At 36.0% G+C, this 23343-nt stretch overlaps 1 pseudogene; it reads left to right on the top strand.

The window, feature by feature from the left end:
- Positions 1–23343, top strand: part of LOC143638586 (YTH domain-containing family protein 1 pseudogene) — a 113907-nt pseudogene that overhangs the window by 65041 nt on the left and 25523 nt on the right.

Here is a 23343-nt window from a genome sequence, read left to right as displayed (position 1 = left end):
TAATGCATGTGATTATCATTTTACAAAATATGGTAATGTGTAGGCATAATTGTATATATGTAAATACAAGTTAATGCTCTACCCTCAGGTAAAGACACCTGGAGAATATGTATCCATCTATTGACAGAATGTACTCCCCTCACCTTTTAGGAGGGTAAGGAAACAGAAATGTGGGAAGTACAAGATAGTTTTATTTTAGAAATACACATTCCCTTACAATGTGAAATATTATAATCAGGAAAATAATGTTAAGGTAAAATTTGCAAATGAACTGACAAAATGATGTACATATAATTACTATTTTTCAAATATTTACAAAGCATATTGCTTGCAGGGAAAGGAGCAGATTAAAATAGCTTAATCATGGTAAATATGTAAGTTTACATATGCTTATGAATCTGTGCATATGTGTTTCTATGTTTGAAGTACAAATTGTGTGTGTCCTTGTTTCTGGGTCTCAAATTCTATCACTGTATACACACATTCACATGCATAGCTATCTCTCCACCTCAAATGGAGCTGTGCTTTCTTGCTTGGAGCTTAGAGATCCCAAAAGGTGTTGGATACAGAACAACTGATGCCACTAAGTGGAAAATTCCAAAAGACTATGGCTGATACTATGAAGTCTAGGTCCCTATTTCCCTCCCATCTGAGAATTATAAAGGTGCAAATAAGCAAAAAGACATCTGTCTCCTTTTTTGCTTTTGGTTCTGCTTTCTAAAACGTTAAAATGTCTAATTTTAGAAATGAAAAAAATGTGTGTTATTCTTTAGAATAATTCATGAAACAGTTTGGAGAGTATGTTGTTAATTCTGTTTGGGTAAGCCCTACTTACATCAAAAAACTTAAACACAAGTTCATTAGACATTGACTCCATGTCTTATTTTGTTCATCAACCATCTCCTTTACTTACACTCTTCCCTTATCAGTGTTGGCAGACCTGTCCACACTGTAGAGATGGACCCTCCCAGAAAGCGGGCCATCAAGAATCCAAGACCCCACCCCTGTAATGGCTGCCCACACTTTCTCCCCACACCCTCACTGTCCCTCTCCAGGACTCCATGGACATAGCTGCCCACACCAATTTCCCTGAATCATGCTCTGAGCTCAGAGGCAGGCTGTTGCATAGCAACAGAGGCTCAGAGCCAAATATAACCCCTAGAAGGAAGAGTGGCCCCAGATAATGTTGGTGCTATGAGGAAAACAGATAAAGATCATATCTCCAAAACATTTTTAAAAGAAGCCCACGTTTATTCCCACCAAGACTCCCCACCCCACCCCATGGTCCTAGCCGTATGCCAAGCACTGGGTGCTCTGGACAAACTGCTCCATTGGCGGTTGATCCTTCCATTTTCCAAGCACCCCAGCACCCCATTAACATGAAGGGGTTCTAGTTGCATGGGGCCTGTTTTCCACACACACAGGATGCTGGTGAATTTTCAGGACCACCCTTGTAAGGGCTGGTGTCTCTCTCTCTCTCTCTCTCTCTCTCTCTCTCTCTCTCTCTAACTGTCTCCAAGATGGCAACAATTAGGTTTGCTTCTTCTCAAAAGGCAGTAAGTTATGAATGAGGAACATTACATTTAGCCATCACAACCTGCTTTCATGGCTTCTGTTTATGCTGACACTTTTTTAAAATTTTTTATTGTTGGTTGTTCAAAACATTACATAGTTCTTGATATATCATATTTCACACTTTGATTCAAGTGTGTTATGAACTCCCATTTTTACCCCATATACAGATTGCAGAATCACATCGGTTACACATCCATTGATTTACATATTGCCATACTAGTGTCTGTTGTATTCTGCTGCCTTTCCTATCCTCTACTATCCCCCCTCCCCCCTCCCCTCCCCTCTTCTCTCTCTACCCCCTCTACTGTAATTCATTTCTCCCCCTTGTATTTTTTCCCATTCCCCTCACTTCCTCTTGTATGTGATTTTGTATACCCCTGAGGGTCTCCTTCCATTTCCATGCAATTTCCCTTCTCTCTCCCTTTCCCTCCCACCTCTCATCCCTGTTTAATGTTAATCTTCTTCTCATGCTCTTCGTCCCTACTCTGTTCTTAGTTACTCTCCTTATATCAAAGAAGACATTTGGCATTTGTTTTTAAGGGATTGGCTAGCTTCACTTAGCATAATCTGCTCTAATGCCATCCATTTCCCTCCAAATTCTATGATTTTGTCATTTTTTAATGCAGAGTAATACTCCATTGTGTATAAATGCCACATTTTTTTAATCCATTTGTCTATTGAAGGGCATCTAGGTTGGTTCCACAGTCTTTTTTTATTTATTTATTTATTTATTTATTTATTTTTAATTTTATTTTTTATTGGTTATTCAAAACATTACAAAGATTGCAGAATCACATCGGTTACACATCCACATTTTTACATAATACCATAATAGTAACTGTTGTATTCTGCTACCTTTCCTATCCTCTACTATCCCCCCTCCCCTCCCCTTCCATCTTCTCTCTCTACCCCATCTACTGTAATTCATTTCTCTCCTTATTTTTTCCCATTCCCCTCACAAACTCTTATATGTAATTTTGTATAACAATGAGGGTCTCCTTCCATTTCCAAGCAATTTCCCTTTTCTCTCCCTTTCCCTCCCACTTCATGACTCTGCTTAATGTTAATCTTTTCCTCCTGCTCTTCCTCCCTGCTCTGTTCTTGGTTGCTCTCATTATATCAAAGAAGACATTTGGCATTTGTTTTTTAGGGATTGGCTAGCTTCACTTAGCATAATCTGCTCTAGTGCCATCCATTTCCCTCCAAATTCTATGATTTTGTCATTTTTTAATGCAGAGTAATACTCCATTGCGTATAAATGCCACATTTTTTTTATCCATTCATCTATTGAAGGACATCTAGGTTGGTTCCACAGTCTTGCTATTGTGAATTGTGCTGCTATGAACATCGATGTAGCAGTGTCCCTGTAGTATGCTCTTTTTAGGTCTTTAGGGAATAGACCGAGAAGGGGAATAGCTGGGTCAAATGGTGGTTCCATTCCCAGCTTTCCAAGAAATCTCCATACTGCTTTCCAAATTGGCCGCACCAATTTTCAGTCCCACCAGCCATGTACAAGTGTACCCTTTTCCCCACATCCTCGCCAGCACTTGTTGTTGTTTGACTTCCTAATGGCTGCCAATCTTACTGGAGTGAGATGGTATCTTAGGGTGGTTTTGATTTGCATTTCTCTGACTGCTAGAGATGGTGAGCATTTTTTCATGTACTTGTTGATTGATTGTATGTCCTCCTCTGAGAAGTTTCTGTTCAGGTCCTTGGCCCATTTGTTGATTGGGTTATTTGTTATCTTATTGTCTAATTTTTTGAGTTCTTTGTATACTCTGGATATTAGGGCTCTGTCTGAAGTGTGAGGAGTAAAGATTTGTTCCCAGGACCTAGGCTCCTTATTTACCTCTCTTATTGTTTCTTTTTATGCTGACACTTTTCTACCATTCTTCCCCTAAGTTATTGAGGCTGGAGTTGAACTTGCAATCCTCCTGCCTCGGCCTCCCAAGTCTCTGGGATTATAGGCATGTGTCACCATGCCCAGCATTTTCATTCATTTTTTTTTTTTGCATCAAGTTCCTCTGCTCTCATGGTTTCTGTGTATACTAGCACTTTCCTAGCATTTCTCCCCATAACTAATTCCCAGAAGTCACACATCCTCAGAATCACAGATGGAGCATAACTAAGTAAATAGAAAATGATTCAGGGAGTTAAAAGTAGAGGGAGCTCCAGAAGCCACACTGGGGCTGTCATATCCAATTGTATAGTGCCTTTTTAAGAATAAGGCATTATTAGTCATTTGCCATCTCATCACTTGATTCATGAGATTTGCATCTGGAATAAAAAAAATCAAGGAGCCAATTTCATTTAATGAGTTATTTTGTTGTGCTTTCAAATTTCCTTCAGATTAATCATAAAAGTGTTTTTAGCTGGTGTTAGTTTCCTGGTGCTGATGGGAAAAGGGCTTTCATATATGGCCTAAATCCCAAATGGCCATATCCATTTTCTTTTCTTTTGTTTTGGTGCTGGGGATTGAACTCAGGGCCTTGTGCATGCATAGCAAGGACTCTACCAACTAAGCTATATCCCCAGCCCACCATATCCATTTTCTGAGTTCCATATTAGTACATCTTCATAACATCAACAGATAAGCTTTAGGGCAAGATGGCAGAATAGGAAGTATCAGACTTAAACTAGCAACTATCCACATACCACAATATCTTTGAAAACATCAATGATAAAAGCCTGAGGCACCCAGGCTTTTTTGAAAATGGAATTAGAAAGGTAAGAAGAACAGTCTCCCATTCAAGTACCTTCAAGGCCGAATCTTGCTTAGATTCTGAGATACAATAAGAATGGACATATTCAAAATGTTATACATATGTATAAACATCTACTGGGCTGGATATACACATACAGAAGATTAAAACTTGACTCCTATCTCTCGTGATATAAAAATCAACTGAAAATGGATCAAACACTTAAATATGAGACCTGGAATAATGAAACTAATAGTATAAAACGAAAGAGAAACACTTCAAGACATTGGTATAGGCAATGATTAAAAAAAAAAAAAAAAAAACTCAAAATAACAGGAAACCTAAACAAAAAGAAATAAATCACATTATATCAAAATAAAAATCTCCTACCCCACAAAGGAAACAATCAATGGTTTGAAGAGACAGCCTACAAAATGGGAGAAAATATTTGTGAATTATTCAAATCTGACAAAGGATTAATAACCAGAATATTGATGAAACAAAAAAAACTCAATTGCAAAAAATCAAAGCAAATAATCTAATTTAAAACTGGGCAGATGATCTGAATAGACCTTTTTCAAAAAACAATATACAAATGGCCAACAAATCTATGAAAAAATGCTTAATATCAGTAGCCACCAGGGAAATGCAAATCAAAACCACAATGAAATATCATCTCACCCTAGTTAAAATGGCCATTATCAAAAAGACAAAAAAAAATCTGGCAATGATGTTTTCTAAAGGGAACAATCTATGGTTCTGTTGATAGAAATGTAAATTGGTACAGCCATTATGGAAAACAGTTGGGAGTTTCGTGAAACGTAAAACAATCAACTTCATAGAAGAAGAGAGTAGAATGATGGTAACAGAGGCTAGAGGTAGGAAGAGTGCAGAGAAATTAGTCTTAAAGTCTCAGTTAACCATGAGAAATAAAGTATTTTAGATGTACTGAACAGCAGAGTGAATATAATGACTGATAATGTATTATACATTACACAATTGCTAAGAGTAATTTCAAAAGTTCTCACTATACAAAACAATATATATTTGAGGTAGTAGATATGTAATTAGTTTGATTTAACCATTCCACATTGTATTTATACATCATAACATCACTTTATGCCACATATACATTATAATTATAAATGTCAATTTACAATATTTTTAAGAGGCAGGAATCATACGTCCTGATATTGCCATCAAATTACTGAAAATTATTTCTTAAATGCAGTGTAGAGAGTTGGCAGACATTACAAGGACTTATTTATTTTTTCTTTTTTTGATACCAGAGATTGAACCAAGCCCTTTATTAATTTTGAGACAAGACCTCAGTAAGTTGCTTAGGGCCTCGCTAAGTTGCTGAGGCTGGCTTTGAAGTTGAAATCCTTCCTGCTTCAGTTTCCAGAGTCAATGGGATTACAGTTGTGCTACAGTGCCTGACTTATGATGGGTTTTGACACTCTGAGGACTGTTGTATGAAGAATTAACACTTCATAAGCTGTTCTGAAATTTTAAATTCTGGGTAGAAAAGATATTTGAGAAAAAATGTGTAAAAGTCCTCTAAAAGGGACATTGCCTATACCCAGTGTTTTCTTATGCAGATAATGGACCATCAAGTCTTAGGGTAAGCATAGACCATTCCCCCATGAATGCTCATATTAACAAAAACTCTCATGATAAATAAAGTGGAGAAAGAAGAGGAGGAGGAGAAGAGGAGAGGAGAATAAGAAGGAAAAGGAGAGAAGGGGAAGGGAAGGAGAAGGAGGAGAAGGAGCAGAAGGAAGAAGATAAGGAGGAAGAAAATGAGAAGGAGGAGAAGGAGAAGCAGGAGGAGGGTAAAGTGAAATCCTACCCCTTGGGTAAAGAGTCTTGTGTATGGGGATCATGTGAGTCAATTGGATTTTAAGGTAGCAGACAGACAAGTGCTCAGTCAGAAAAACAGGTGTTTTTTCCAGGAAAGATTATCTGGAAGGTAAGAAATTAATGTTGCCAAAATTAATGTAATAAGAAGTACTCTAATATCTCAACAAGCCATACAGCACTGGACCCCTAGAAATATGACCAAAGTAGAATTCCCCTGAATATGTGTAACATTCATTTCCTAACTTCTGACATGCAAACATCCTAACAATAATTTTAAAGGAGTTGCTACTTCTTGCTAACTAGATCCATCAGCAAACATCATCAATAATGGACAAGAAAGACAATCTATCCCTGAAAACTCAATTATGGCATAGGGTTGTATAATTGATATATCCCAGGATAGGATATTTGTTGCTTTACCAACTGAATTCAAACTGGCTCTGGTGGTCCTTATTGACAGATATACAGAAAAAAAAATTTCCTGATTCACAGATGCATACTATGTTACAGTGTATATGTTCATTTGCTCAATGAATGAAACCACATATGGTACAGCGGTTGCAATTGGAGTAACCACCATATTAAACCTATAATAATACACTGTCATCATCCAAGATCTATGTTTTGTGCCCAGGCCAAATAGCAAGTTTAAAAACAATAAGTGAAAACCATCACTTCTGCAAACTTCAAGTCCTTTATACTGGCACTAATTTCTGAATCCATCCAGAAATGCAGTGTTGCTTCAGGGTTACTACTTTCCTTGATAGAGAACATTCTACTGGCTTCACTTGGCCTTTCTCGCCAAAATAGCCCTCATTCCACAGGTCAGTAAAGGAAATAGGAATTATTCCAGGTTCTGAGTATGTTTACTCCAAAACTGGGAATTCTGAAACTAAAGAAAAAAACCATACAATGTGCTTGGTGACCGATTCGGCCCACTATGTAATTAAGCTAAGTTAAAACTCCATTGATCACTGGACCTCCGTCATAAGTCCCTACTTTTACTGGTGGGTCACTGTGACATTTTGGGTCCTGGAATCAACAGTCGTCCAGAGCCTGAGTCCAGTAGTCCCAAAGGGATCTAATTATTTCATTTCCCCAAGTCATCCTGGTAAAAGGTCCTAGGTCCCTTTGAAGAAGGCAGGGAGAAAAAAAAATGACAGTGTAAATTTTGGCAGTGCACTAGGGTTCTTCCTTGAAGAAATCCGGGCCTGTCTAAAATTGGCTCAACATGGGAATTAACTTAGGGACCATCACTCTCTTTTTATGATTCAGGTTATACCATTATTAACCAAAACTAGAACTTTTCTGTTTATACAGGTCAAATAAGATTTTAGTAGACTCCATATTTATTTCACATCTAGGAACAGCAAGACCAAATAGCCAATGTCATAAGTCTGAGCAAGTCATAATATTCTGATAGTTGCTTTAATGCTGCTACTCACATGGTAACCATGCCCACTTTGTCTTTGATGTTTGAGTGCCACCACTTTTCCCTTGTTACTTGGGGTTCAATCATTCCCACTGCATTTAGATTTCCCAATTCAGTGGCCACTGAAAGGTGTGACCTACAGAGTAGTGATAACAGAGCTCCTCAAGGATTTTAGGACTCCCTCACAAATTTATTTCTCAAGATCATGGTGAAAGGTATGTCTTTAGAACCCTAAAGGGGTAGGTGAGAAGGTTTTAACTGACAAATCTACTCTAACATTCTAATCTCCTTAAATCTTTGAATCCCTTCTACTACAATAACTAAAGCAGGTCTGGCAATTCTAACTAGCTCACTGTGAGCTACCATTTTGGTCCACATTTCAGGAAAACAAACTGTTAGATTTCATTCTAACTCCATAAATAGCAACATTAAGTACAGCATCCCTTCTTAGTGAGCCCATATAAATAAATTAAGCCTGATCCAACTTTATGTTCCTTCCACCATTATCCCATACCTTGAATATTCATCCCCAGACTTATTCTCTGATTCCTATTGGCATAATTTAGAAACCTCTAATAGTTCTTTTGAAGTATAGTGCACTATTTCATAGGTCATACTTTGTACCTCACTTTAATCATATCTGCTGGGGCTTGAGTCTAGTTATAGATTTAGAAGCAAAGAGAGATGGCCGGGGTAGCTCCTGAGGAGACTTACATTGTTTTGTATGTCAACTGCCTAGGGAAAAGCCATTAGAGTTTCTTCAGACAATACCAGATTAACCCCCTCAAATAGGGGTAGAGAAGGCAATTTCAATAGGGTCAGAGAGGCCACTTCCACTGGGGATGGAGAGGGCTCTATCTTTGGCAAAGAAGAATCATCAGAATTTTCAAGTTTAATGTCTCCACTTTCATCAGAGTCTTCCCACATGTATGTATTCAGACTTTTAGGACATAGTAGTCCTAAAAGATATGTTCCAAAGGCTGCTTATGTGGCCCATTGGTAGAGTACTTGCCTAGCACACACAAAGCCCTGGGTTCAATCCCCAGAACTGCAAAAAAATATCTTTCAAGACACCTGTTAGATGTTTGAAAAGAGTGTACTGAGTCCTATACATTCATGTTTTTTTCCTATATGCCCTGAAGTGTTGTCACAACCAAAGTAAACATTTCCTTCCATGTTTTATGTCCTGATATCTATCTTTTATTACTACTTTTGTACTTTGGAGCCATTATGAAGCACTTCAATTCTTCAATAATCAGTCTGATAACTTGGACAGCTATAAGTGATTAATAGGCAGGTAGTACACATAGTGTAGATACAATGGACAAGAGGATGATCCTGGCCAAGATAGAGTGGGATAATATGAGATTTCCTTATGCTACTCAGAATGGTGTACAATTTAAAACTTATGAATTGCTTAGTTCTGGAATTTTACATTTAATATTTTCAAATTGTGGATGACCACAAGTAAGTAAAACGATTGAAAGCAAAACTGTTGGTAAGGGATGGGGGACTTCTTTCCCAGGCAATGGGAAAATCAGTTTAACAGTGCACTCCCTGTAAGCCTGGAAATTCAAGTTGTTTTGGAATTTAGCCAGTCTCAGGATAAGATTCTTTATTTGATTTTCAGAAATCTCAGCCCTGCATCCAAAGGAGATAAGGGATTCATTCAGGGCACCTACAGAAGCAGTCAGATAAATGTATGTTGCATTTGAGCTTGGAATTTGAATCCCCAAGCAAATCCCCATTTTCTTCATTTTATCTAATGACATTGTATGAATATCATTGTATTTGTTTGATTAAAATATTCAAAGTAATTTTATACACAGTCTCCCAGAACCTTATTTCTCATAAGTAGAAGATTAGGGTTATCAAATGATAATATTTTGTGTATTTCTATTGTCAGATAATTCTATGTCCTATTAGTGCTGCTTCACTATTGGAAATAGAGTCCCTAGCATCTTTCAATCTAATCAGATCTAAAGTGCTCATTTGAGAAATCCCAGAACAAATTTAGAAAGCTCATCATTAAAACTCTGTTCCTCTGAAAACACACTTGGTACCAAAATTTCTATTGAGGTTCTCCAGAGAAATGGAGATAGATAAATAGGTAGATTGATAAACATTCATTATAAGATATTCACTTATGTAAATATGGTTACTGACAAGTCCCAAAATCTTCTGTCAGAAAACTGGACGCCCAGGGGAATCAATTGTGTAGTTTCAGTCTCAGATCAAAAGACTCAGAACCAGGAGAGCCAACAGTGTAGTTTGTGTTCAAAGACCAGTCAGCTCGAGATCCGGGAAGTGCTGATGTTTCAGTTGTAGTCCAAAGGCAAGAAAAAAAAAACTACATTCCAGTTTGAAGGAAGTCAGACAGCAGGAGTTCCCTTTTATGGTACATTCACTCTTTTTATTCTAATTTGGCTTTAATATTATTGGATGAGGTCCCTACACATGGAGGAGGTCAATTGGCTTTACTCAGTCTAAAGAATCAGATGTTAATGTCATCTAGTAGCACCATCATAGACATACTGAGAGTAATATTTAACCCCAAAGCTGAGTACTACATTGCCAGTCCAGTTGACACATAAAAGTAACCATAATTGTAGATGTTATATTTATGTGTTTAAACATAATTTAGGGGATTACATACAGAGAAAAATATATAGTAAATAGGCAACAAAAAGTTAACAGAAGTATCTTTTGCATTATGGAAAGAGGAGGTGGTGCAAAGAAGTAACAGAAGAATTCCAGCTTCTAAATATACATTTCTATATTGATACTTATTAAACAATAAAAAAAGTAATTGGCACTATGAAATAGTTATAGAGTTTAATAAAATAGGAAACATATGACATATATCTCAAAGTGATATTTGAGATATATTTATTGATTTAGAATCATAATAAGATAGCACATGAAAAATAATTATTTGGAGCCACACAAGGTGTTGCATGCCTACAATCCTAGTTACTGGGGAAGCTGAGCCAGGAAGATAGCAAGTTTGGCAACTTAGTAAGACCCTGTCTCAAAATAAAAAAAATCAAAAAGGCTAGGGATGTAGCTTAGAAGTAGAATGTTTGCCTAGTATGTGCTAGGCTCTGGGTTCAATGCTCGGTACTGCAAAAAATAATTGAGTATTAATTCAGTATGTATACATTAGTGTCTTAATTACGTCAACTTTATTGAATAAAATTTTTATAACAAATTGATGCAGTATACTCTTTAGTTTACTTGGTGGCTGAATTTCCATCCCCAGGATTTGAAGATTCTAGGACAGTGCAAATGTAGCAAGATTACTACTATGGTATGAAAATTTCCAGGAAGCACTGGCCTATACAATGGAATATATATACTTCTGTCACTACCTCCAGACTTCCTCCCCTTGCAAAGTGCCCTAAACCAGTCTCACTATTGCAATTTTGACTATGTTCACCAGGTGGCATCCAGCTTCTTTTTCAATGGGTAATTGTCTCATCAAACGAAAAGGCATAATTTTTTATAAACAGAAACTAGTTTTTTTCCCCCTTAAAGCAGATTATGAAACAGTAAGTACCAAGTGGCTCAACACTGAAAAAAATCATCTATTTATAAAAAGACCAAGAGGACATATATGTCATTTTATTTCCTGTTTATTCTTGAATCTACATGTCACTGCTTTAGTAATATGTTTTAGGAGTTTACTATATGCCAGGCATTATCAATCCAACTCCATATCTGCATTCCACAATGTCACCCTTTTGATTTCTAGACCTACATAAAGGAAAAAGCAGACAGGGAGAAAAATGGATGCTAGGGCCCACACATGATGAATGATTCAAATAAACTGTATTCCAAATTTATTTTGCCAGGCTTCTCACAGCATCTACACGAAAAAGTGAAATGCCTGAGTAAACAGAGGTTCCTACCTTAGAAAATTGAGGCACCTTGTAATCTGTACCTGCATCATCTTGCATAGAGCTAACAGGATAATGCTAACAGGTAACTAACTGCATCTCACAGAGGGAAAGATACACACAACCCTATTTGGGTTTTAGTCTTGTTTCCTTTCACTGGTGGGACTGGATCCAAATCCACAAGAAACAAAGAGAAGTAAAGAACAAGTTCTCAAAAGACAAGCACAAGACTAGGACCCCAGTCTGAATATTTAATTCTCCTGATTTAGTAAAATGGTTTTCATAGATTTTTTAACATTACCTCCCCTCTGCATTCCTCTTAGAGGAAATATGCATTATCCTATATTGCTTGAAAGTCTGTAATAGCAGGTCTGAAATGCAAGTGTGAGGAAGGTTCCTAACATGGGTTTGGACACTGTTGCAGATAATGTGAAAATGGTATAAACCTTCTAGAGGGAATTTAATGCTATCTCTAAAATTGCATAGGTATTTACTTTTGGAATGAGCAATCACTCTCCTAAGATACTATCCCCAAAAGAAGTTATATTAACAATGCCAATTCTAGCAGAATAATTTACTACAGTAGAAAACTAGAAACATGAACAGATATGCACAAACAGATGGCTGATTAAGTAATCTAGGGTACATCTACAAGTTAGAGCACTATGTAGGTACAGGAAGCAAAAAGGATTTCCTCTCTCTCCTGATATAGAATGATTTCCAGGATACATTGTAAGTTAAAAAAATGTAAGGTGCAGAAAAATGTGAAGAGCTGGTGTTGTCCAATATAATAGCCATTAATCACACATGACAATTTAAATATAAGAAAGAAAATTTAAATAAAATTATGAACTCAGTTCTCCAATAGCACACACCATGTTTCACATGCTCAATAGCCACAGATAGCTAGTGGTTACCATGATGGACAGTGCAAATACATAATATTTTCATTTCCCCAGAAATTTCTATTGGACAGTATTAGTATAGAATATGCCACCTTTTGCCAATGAATGGGGGAGAAAATTAATATACATATTGTATTTTATTTTTTAAACTGGATGAATTCTCAAATTGTTCCATAAATTAGGAAGGCAGGATACACTACCAAATTCATTCTATAAGCCAGTATTACCCTGACACCAAAACAAGATAAAGACACATCAAGGAAAGAAAACTGCAGACTGATACCTCTAATGAACATTGATGTAAAAATCCTTAATAAAGCATTAGCAAACCTCAATAAATATAATTCATTGCAGGAAGCCACCCATGATTTACATGAGGGTCTTCTCAGTATGGTAGCCAGGAAGATTTAGGTTTGTCATTGTGAACTACCCGGGGCTCTCCTGCACAATTGATTGCCCAATGCATGCAACCTTTATCTCTGCTCTGCTAGGAAGATCCCTCATAGTAGTTCCGGAGATAGGCATAACCCCTTGGGAACTGGACAGCCCACCTTTAACCTATTTTGGTGAAGAACATTCTATGGAAGGCCTTTTATGTTTCCCGATATAAATAAACCTGGCACAGGCTCCATTTTGCCATAGTATAGAAGCTCGATCCATATGATCAGCTTGCCCGTCCTGCCCCTGCTTTTGAAATTACTTTCTGTGTTCATTGTCTTTTGTCTTTTTATTTCTCTTAGCTTTTATTTCTCAGCCAGGCCATTCCACCAAGGGGAACCCTATTTCCACTACATGCTTCAGGTCACAGGTGAGAATTCATTGCACAAATAGAATCAAGGACAAAAACTACATAATCATCTAGGGATAGTACTACCATTTGACCCATCTATCCCACTCCTCAGTATATATCCAAAAGATTTAAAATCATCATACTACAGTGATGCTGCCACATCAATGTTTATAGAAGCACAATTCATAATAGCCAAACTATATAACCAACCTAGGTACCCTTCAACAGATGAATGGATAAAGAAAATGTGGTATATATACAAAATGGAGCATTACTCAGCCATTAGGAAAAATGAAATTGTGTTATTTGCTGGTAAATGGATGGATAGAAGTGGAGACTATCAAGCTAAGTGAAATAAGCTAGTACCCAAAATCAAAGGTCAAATGTTTTCTCTGCTACGTAGAAACTAATCCAAAATAAGTGGAAGATAAAAAAGAGAGAAAGAAAGAGAGAGGGAATTTCATCAAAAGAGGGAAGATCAGTAGAATAGACAAAGGAGACTGAGGAGGAGGAAGGAGGGATGGGAAAAGGGAAGAACAATGGAATGAATCTGAGCTGACTATTGTATGTACATACACAAACATAGAACAGTGAATCCCAACATCAAGTATATCCACAAGACACTAATTAAAAAAAAAAACTGTGAATTTGCAGAAAGATCAAGAGTAGAATGAGGGAAGCAAGGGGAGTGAGTAGGTGGGAGGGAGAAGTGCTGGGGACTGAATTAGAAAAAAATTATATCCCATGTTTTTTTTATTATATCAAAATGTATCCTAATGTTATATTTAACTAAAAAGAATAAATACAATTATAAAATATAATAATTGTTATATAAAAATAAAGGAAATAGGAAGGGCTATAGAAACATAACAAACAACATGATATTGATAAGATTAGCAATATCAAATTAGAACAACTTCAAAAACTGTTGAACAATATCCACTGAGCTGGGCTTGTCATTCTCAAACCAACAACCCCTTAGGTATGGACGATTGTTGTTTTGTTTTGTTTTGGTTTTTTTTTTTTTAAAAGAGGAGACAACTGAAACAGAGAGTTCTTTAATTCTCTTAAGGTCACAGAGAGCCAGGTCAATGTCTCCACCTTACAATTTTTAAAATAACGGGATTCCTGATTATTTGTTCTTGTAAAATTAAACACAAGGAAATAGTCATTTAAAAATGTTTGTGGGCTGGGTTGTGGCTCAGTGGTAGAATGCTCGTCTAGCATGTGTGAGGCACTGGGTTCCATCCTTAGACCACATAAAAATAAAATAAAGGTACTGTGTCCACCTACAACCAAAAAAAGTTTTTAAAATATCTTTAAAAAATATTTTGAGCTGGGTATGGTGGAACACTCCTACAATCCCAGGGGCCTGGGAGGCCGAGACAGGATAATTCCAAGTTTGAGGCCACACTCAGCAATTTAGTGAGGCCCTAAGCAACCTAGTGAGACCCTGTCTTAAAATTTTAAAAAAATGAAAAGGGCTAGGGATATAGCTCAGTGGTAAAGTGTCCCTGGGTTCAATCCCCAGCACAAGAAAAAAAAATGTTTTATCTTACAAGAAAACCTGTAAAACAGTGGTAGGTACACAGTAACTGCTTGCATGTTGAGATTTTTACAGTTTTGACAGTTTTACAGTTTGCATCTATCTTCAAAATAACCAATAGTGTTGCAGTAATTCACTTGCAGGTCAGCATGGGAAAAGAAAGAAGAAGCAGAGCAAGCGAAGCAGCAGCAGAAAAAAAAGTTCTTTATTGTGTACAAGCAATCTTTTCATAGTATTGTGAACAAAGAAGGCAGCCTTCCAACATCAATAAATCAGGTCTTTCAGCTAATTAAACATAGCATACAGAAGTTTTACTTTCTAATCAGAAGTGACCCGCTTCTCATGGCTAATCTAATCTCGGCCCGGAGTATGTTGAGCTCTGCTCTTTGTTAAGAACAGATAATAAATTTTTTTCTCAGCGCCCTCCTAGCCCAATTGGCAGAACATCCCGTTTGCAGGCAAGTCCTCCCAAGGACAGCAGATACCTCGTTTTCAAGCAAGTCCGCTGTTACCTTATCTAAACCTTGAAGGAGCCTCTCATTTGCAAGTAGGCCCTCCCAAGGACAGCAGCCTCCTCATTTTCAAGCATGTCCGCTGTTACCTATCTATACCTTGACAGAATATCCTGTTTGCAGGCAGACTCCATCAAGACAGTAATAGTAATGCAGTTATATCTGATTCTCTACATCTCCCTCCTTTTGTTTTTGTAAATGAGCCATAGCAGAAGCGAAAAGAGAGGTTTCATGTTTCAGTTGCCTTCACTTTTTCCAGCATTGGAACACTATATACAAAACAAAACACAAAACAAAAATTATTACAGTGTTACCTAAAGAAGTTGACAACAAGGTAGAGAAATGACTTAAAGGATTTAAATTAGCAATACTTGAAGACAATTTTTATAAAATGTCAGATCCTATTAGTTCAGGTAATGTCTTACTAAAGGTGTCCATAATAGTTTTTTCCAAATTCATAATTTCTAAAGTTAAATTTTGATGTCCATTTAACTGTCTTTTAACATTTTCCCAGAAATCACTAGTATTATATGGCACAGGAGTCACACAAATATGAGAAGAATTCCAGTCACACTTCAGAACACTTCTGGTAGCCAAGATAGTCACTTGATTGCCAAGCCAGGAAACAGTATGTTGTAAGTTGATCACATCTGTAGCCAATTGAGAGTTTAAGTCCTTTCGTTGTTGCCATAATAAATAAGCATCTTGATGCCATGGTCTCACGAAATTCACAGTTTGAATGTCTTGATGCAAAGCAACACTAGCTATCGCAGCAGTGGCAGTTACAGAAGCAACTGCAAGGAATGAAGCTATAACTATTCCTATTAATCGTAGAGAGCGATATAACAAAATTTGAACAGCATTGTACAAATGAGTAACAGACAATGAATCAGAGCAAGGATGAGTCAAATTAACAGGCACCCACAATTCTGTGCGAGCTTTAACAATAACTAAAGAATAATTATTAATTTCTATTAATTCCCAATTAGTTCTATTTACACATTGAGTAAGATAACAGTCTATACATGATATTGTTCCCCAAGTTACATTCTATTCCCAGTTTCCAATCATAAGAGAATAAGGGAATTTAACACATGCAGAAGCAAAATAAGTCAGATTATTATGTAGATGTACTTCAAAAGGAGAGGAATGGGATACATCTAACGTGAAATTTCCAGTCCATACAGTGAGTTTCCCAGATACTGCCCATAATTTCCATATATCCCCTTGAATATTGGAAAACCTTATTTGCTGTAACATTGGAGGGACCAAAACATAATGCTGCATTTTAATTGTCTCATTACCCCAAGCATTTATTGTCCCATTATGTCGATGCCATCTTAAAATACGATTTGACCAACTTTCTATAAATTCAGAATGATCAGGACTCCAATCAACTATAGTGATAATTAACTCCCCAAGTATTATAAGAAAGAGAGTCGTTATGTGCTATAAGAGGCAAACAGAAAGAATGAGCCCCTATACACAATGGGACTCCTTCAACAGCTACAGGTATATTAGAAATATTATACAGATTTTTATGAAATGGAATATTTTTAATTCCCCCACATACAGGAGGGGGGGAAATTAGTATTATTAGTACACACACAAACTTCAGGTTTTCCCCAGGAAACACTGCGCACCAAAGGAGGGTTAGGAACATAGGCCCAATAAACAAAAGAATGAGCAGAAACTATACTTACCTGGCAATTAATAACTGCAAGCATAGCTAATAAAAGATTAACAGGATTTAAAGGCTGATTTGCCTTTTGAAGGGTTTTTTTTTTTAGCTTCTTGAGTCAACTTTTTCATCTGTCCCCATGTTGGGGGTCTGCTGTTCTTGTTGCCATCATAGAAGTTCTCTGCATTGTCAGCTCCTGAAATTGTCTGACAAATGGGTCGCTCATTCTGCAATTTGATAAGTCTTGAAGGTACTTAGAAAGGTGTTTCACCTGTAGAAATAAAAGTAAACACCCTTCCCAAGTGGTGCAACAACCTAGAAATCCATTCTTAATTTTCATCCCTGTACCACATAGGTGTTTCCAATTTTAGAAATAATGACTGAGATTTAAATGTAGAGAAATGTTGCTGGGCTGCAGGAACCTCGGAAGCTGACCAGACATTTAAAAAATTTAAAGTTAGTATAAGTTTTATGAAGTATATTTTGATGTGTATAAGCCATAGCCATATCCCCCCTTTTTATTTTTAGTATATATTCTCTTAACGTATGATTTGCCCTTTCTATAATAGCTTGACCCTGACTATTATAAGGTATGTCAAATGTATGTGTAATGTCATACTTTTGTAAAAATGAATGTAATTTTTTGAGGTATATGCAGGTGCATTGTCAGTTTTAAGTTCTTAAGGAATTCCCATGATAGCAAAACAAGATAATAAATGAGAAATGATTGCATCAGCCTTTTTTTTAAGATAAACTGTGGCCCATAGAAAATGAGTATGAGTGTCAATAGTATGATGTACATATCTTAGTTGTCCAAATGACTGAATTATAACAACATCCATTTGTTAAAGGGCAATAGGATGGAGTCCCCTTGGATTAACACCAGGAGGACAGTAAGGAATATTAAAAGGAGCACATGATGAACAGTTATTTTGTATTTTTTATAAAGTCCTTTAGTGTTTGTATGATGTAAAGCATATTCTAGATGAGCCTTTTGTAAGGGGAATAATAGTTGATAAATATTTTGATTTTTTTTAGTTAATGGTCCTGGCAGTGTAGAATGTGCTCTAATATGAGTAAAATATACTGAAATTTGGCCTACTATTTTTGTTGTTATTTTTACATGTAGCCAGATAGGACATAGAGTCTGATCTTAGGTAAGTAGGGCTCTTACTAAATTTTAAGTAAAGTGTTGTAGTTTTAAAGTTTATTTTTGTTTTTTTAAATATTATATTATAAATTTTATATAAATAATTTTTTAAGTTTATTTGAGTAAAAACTAACACAATATGATAACACATCTAAAACATGAAATAAAGAAAGGCTGAAAGCTTTTAGCTTTTTTTTTTAGAAAAATAGAAAAATGTTTTTGTATTTTATAATATTAACCTTTATGTAGATAAGGGTCTCATTAACTTAAAAAATACATTTAAATTGTACCTCAGTGTAAAAAGTAACATAGAACTTTATATATCTTATTGATAATAGGCCCAGTTATAGAACATTAAATGATATAAGTAAATCTCCAATATGTTATTTTTATAAGCCTAAAATTACCATGCAACCTTTTGGAGAACACCAGCTTGATATAATTTTTTTTAAAGCTTTATCTTAATGACTTATATACCTGGAAAATATGAACACATTTAATATACAAAGAAGAGTAATAGTACCATAATTACTATTGATGTTTTCATATTAATTAAGTTTAGCTCTTAAAGAAATAACATATTAGAATATTGCAAAATAACAGTTGTTGTTTAACCGTAGTTGTAGAATCCTTAATTTTTTCAAGATTATTTGTTCAAAAATTTACATATATAGCCAACGTACACAGACCTTCTTTATCACTTACTTGAAACTATAGAGCCAACATATATAGACCTTCTTTATCACTTGTTTAAATCCTTTTATTTACTCACTTCCAGAAACACATTTTTTTATTAAATCCATACCTAGAACCTTTTAATTTTTTTTTCTGTTAACCCCTTCTTTATTTACACTTTGAAATAATCCTTGTAAATTTTTGAATTTAGGCAAATTATTCCATTTTAATAAGAGATATTTTGTTATTTGTAGTACACAATTAATCACATTTGTTTACCATATTATGAAAATATAGTGTCTAAATATTAGGGATGATAAAGCAACCATTTATTTATTTATTTATTTATGTTATTTACCAACTTAAAAAATTATTAATAATGTTATCTAATGTAATTTAAGGAGTTAAAAGCATTTAATGGTACATTTAACATTTAGCATATTAACCTTGTAAATCAATCAGATATTTAACAAAAATACTCATAAACAAGCAATATTATGTCTAATTAATTTACTTATTTTATCAAAACATTAGACAAGTATAATGAACAGTGTTAGCCATTTTTTTTGTTGTTGTTGCTGAAGAAAAGTCCTAGAACCAAAGCACATCAGTCATTAACATGTTAAAGACATCTTATTTTTTATCTGTTGACCCAATTTAAATTGAACCATTTAAATCAGTGAATTAAAAATATTTGGATCCATTTTGTTTTAATTTTTATGAGTGCTCTTTACATATATATCAATCTTTATATCATGTACATGATATATGGACATATGCACAAACAGACATACAACATATAATACAAATGTGAACACATAACACAATAAAGGCCTTGTAGCTATTTTAGGTGAAATTTCCATTGTAATGTTTAAATATTCCACAGTTGATCAAAAATAGAACTGATCAGAAAAACATTAATTTAGGTCTGTAGGATCAAAATTATGAGCTCAAAAATACAGAATCTAGGAAAAAGTAAGAGTCCTAGAAAAAATAACCGGCCGGTAATTAGAAAATATCATAAAATTTATTTATTTATTTTTATTTATTTATTTATTTTTTACGATCCCTTTTAAAATGACCTGCTTTTCCATAATTGAAACAAGTTCCTGATTTATTGGTTTTAAGGGCTCCAGCCATGGCTGCAGCAAAAACAGAAACTTTGATGTTCAATTCCTCCCACTCCAGCACAAGCTCTCACATATTCACTCAATGAGGCATTTTGCCCTTTTAATGGCCCCAAAATATGCTTACATTCAGGATTTGCATTTTCAAATGCTAATGTTTCCAATAATACCTTTGCTATTTGATCTTGATTCATTGCCCTCATTACAAAAGTACACAGTCTTGCAAGAAAATCAGTGTAAGGTTCAGTAGCCCCTTGCACAGTTTTAGTAAAGGAAGGTTGTGCTTGACCAGTGGATATCACACGTCTCCAAGCTCTTAAGAAAACCTGTCAACTTGTTGAAGATCTGGATCTGTATATTGAGCCTGTCTCTAAAGGCACGGTAATTACCCTCCCCCATTAACTTATCCTCCATAGGTCCCGGGGGATTTTGAGCTTCACTCTCTCCAGCTTGTTTTCGTGCCTCATCTTCCCACCAACTTCTCAATTGTAACTACTGAGATCCCTCCAAAACTGTTTTGGCTAATGCCTTCCAATCCAAAGGAATAAGTAATTTAGAAGTTCCCAAATTTTCTAAATATCTAACACAAAAGGAGACTGAGGGCCATATTGAAAGGCTGTAGCTTTTAAATCCTTTATAAACTTGTATTCCACTGCAGTATAGTGAACGTCAATCATTGGGGGATTTTTAATCACTGAATCACCACGGTAACCATACTGACCAAGGAAAGCTGGGAAAGCAAAAACAATCACCATTCTTATCTTGCTGTTAATATGTGCTAAGAACCAATTACAACTGACATAATACACAGTAATTAAGCACAAATATTATGATTTAGATCTGGAATTTTCCCCCAAAGCTCAGGTGTTGAAGACTTGGTCCCCAATGCAGCAATGTCTAGAAGTGGGGCTTCTGGGAAGTGATTGGATCATGAGAATTATAATCTCATCAGCAGATTAATCAATTTTACATGTTAATCAATTTTACATGTTCCTCCTACTAGTAGGAAATGGAAGCTTGTAGGCAGGGAAAGCAGAATTGGAGGAAGTAGGTTACTAGAGGTCATGCCCTTGGGGACTATATCTTATCTCTGGCCTCTTCCTCCCCCCTCTCATTGTTTCCTGGTTGTTAACAGCTGAGCATTTTCCACCACCATACACTTCTACCAGGATGTTCTGCCTGGCCTTAGGCCCAAAGCAATGGAATGAGTCCATCAAGGACTGAAACCTCTGGAACAGGGAGCCAAAATAAAATAAATCCTTTATCCTTTGAGTTGCTCTTCTAAGGCATTTTAGTCACCGCAATGAAACGTTAACCCAGCAATTAACCCAAACTATAAACATTGTTGACAGCTTCAGTGACATACGTATACATACAAAGGTACATGCATACATATTTACCCTCTCCCATTCTCTCTCTTACCACCAAAAATCCCAGAAATTCACTGAAATTTATTTACTGTGGTGCAGTGGTAAAGAAGTACACACGTACTTCAAGAAGTTCAATTCTACCACATATAAAGTTGAAAACTAACAAACTATGCTTTTTTGGGGGGGCGGGTAACTTGGGATTGAACACAGAACACTTAACTTCTTAGCTACATCCCCAGACCTTTTTTGCATTTTATTAAGAGACAGGGTCTCACTGAGTTGCTTAGGGCTAAGCTAAGTTGCTGAGGCTAGCTTTGAACTTTTGATCCTCCTGCCTTAGTCACCTGAGATGATGGAATTACAGGCATGCACCACCATGCCCAGCCCAAATTATGTTCTTTAGTTGAGTTTTCAGGAACTTATCTGTAGAATTATCTCTGGGGCATTTTTCTTCTGAATTTCATACCATATATTGATAATGACTCCAAATAGATGATAAGAAAATATAGAAAAATATGTACTAAGCATCAAACACTTTTTTTCATATGATAGCCTGTGCTTTCAAACAGAAAGCTTCCTCTTCCCAGAAGAGTCAGAATTGTTAATGTTAATTCTCCCAATCTAATCTATAGTTTCAATGCAAACTCAATGAAAACTTTACTAAACTTCTTTTAAAATTAGTTAACAGGCGATTCTGAAATTCACATGGAATTTCAAAGGTCTTAGACTGTGCAAAACATGTCCAAAGAAGAACAGACACATAAGCTGGGTATGGTGGCACATGCCTGTAAACATATGTGTATGTAAAGCCTTTTACACAAATGTTTATACCATCTTTATTTAAAAGAACTCTAAGCCTTAAACAATATAGAAAGGATAATAACCTGATTATCAAATAAGAATCTATATTACCTTATCACAATACCTTCTCAACAACTTTCAACACACATGTGACAGTGTTGATGGGAATCACTTACTTTTTTTTCAATTCATTCAGGAAATTACGTATAAATTTATCACAAATGCATGTTAAACATCGTGTTTCTTCCTCAAACCAACAATTCTGTGGGTGAGCATTCTTGCTCCCATTTTACAGAGGAGTAGCTGGGTCACAGAGGGCTGTTCCCTTTCTTATCCTCCCTCCAACACCCCACATTTATAAGAAAAGTAGGTCCAGGACACCCTGGAGCAGGTTATCAAGCTACTAGGGCCAGAAGGATCCCACATCTCTCTCCCTCTCCAGTCAGCAAAGCACCAAGTGCCAGAGCAAGAATGAAGTGATTGGGTTTGGTATCCCTTCATTTCCCCACACCCTAGGGAGGTTCATCCCCCACCACACCCTCCCCAGAGTCCATACACTTGGAGTAGGGACACTGCTCTCAAACCAGAGCAAGTTGGTCTCCAATAAAGTCATTATTGTCAACAAAACGACATGAGGTTTCTATGGCAATGGTGTTGCATGGTATTCGCTTACACAGGAAATGCTTTCTACAGTCTTCTGTCCCTAATTTTTTCCTTAAAGCAAAATACCTTCAACTTTCAGGCCACCTGAAAGCATACTAATCAGAGAAACTAGGTGGGTATGCAGACAACTGACAGTCCTCTGCCCAATTGTTAAAACAAAGCATATCGGGATTCCATCTCTTGGGTCCCCTTCTTCCTCCTGGAGAAGTCTTTTCTGCTGTCCTTTAATAAACTTCTATTTTCCACTCTGAAAAAAAAAAACAAAGCATATCCAAAGAGGAATACTAATCAGTAAACAGAATCAGAGAGATATCCCAGGGCTCCTGGAGATGAATTAATCCTCTTCAGGGAAACATGTAAAACTTACACTAAGCTGTCTGCCATCTGTGGCAAAAATCTGAGACTGTCCATAATGATGTGACTGAATGATCTAGTAACATCACAAAATATATTTAAAGGAATTTTTCAGAAGAAAGCCTATAATTAATGTTATTTGCTAGGCAGAAACTTGGTTAATTGAAACAAATATTAGGATATCATGAGGAATTTTTATCCTCAGTTCCTCACAATTTCTTCCATGTGAGGGACTATACATGACCAAAATAATTCTATCCTTTCTATATCCACTCCTCTATTGTGGGAATTGTTTGCT

The sequence above is a fragment of the Callospermophilus lateralis genome, chromosome X (assembly GCF_048772815.1).
Source record: "Callospermophilus lateralis isolate mCalLat2 chromosome X, mCalLat2.hap1, whole genome shotgun sequence".
Classification (NCBI taxonomy): domain Eukaryota; kingdom Metazoa; phylum Chordata; class Mammalia; order Rodentia; family Sciuridae; genus Callospermophilus; species Callospermophilus lateralis.
Note: the sequence above shows the minus strand (reverse complement) of the source record. Positions and strands in the feature narration are given on the sequence as shown.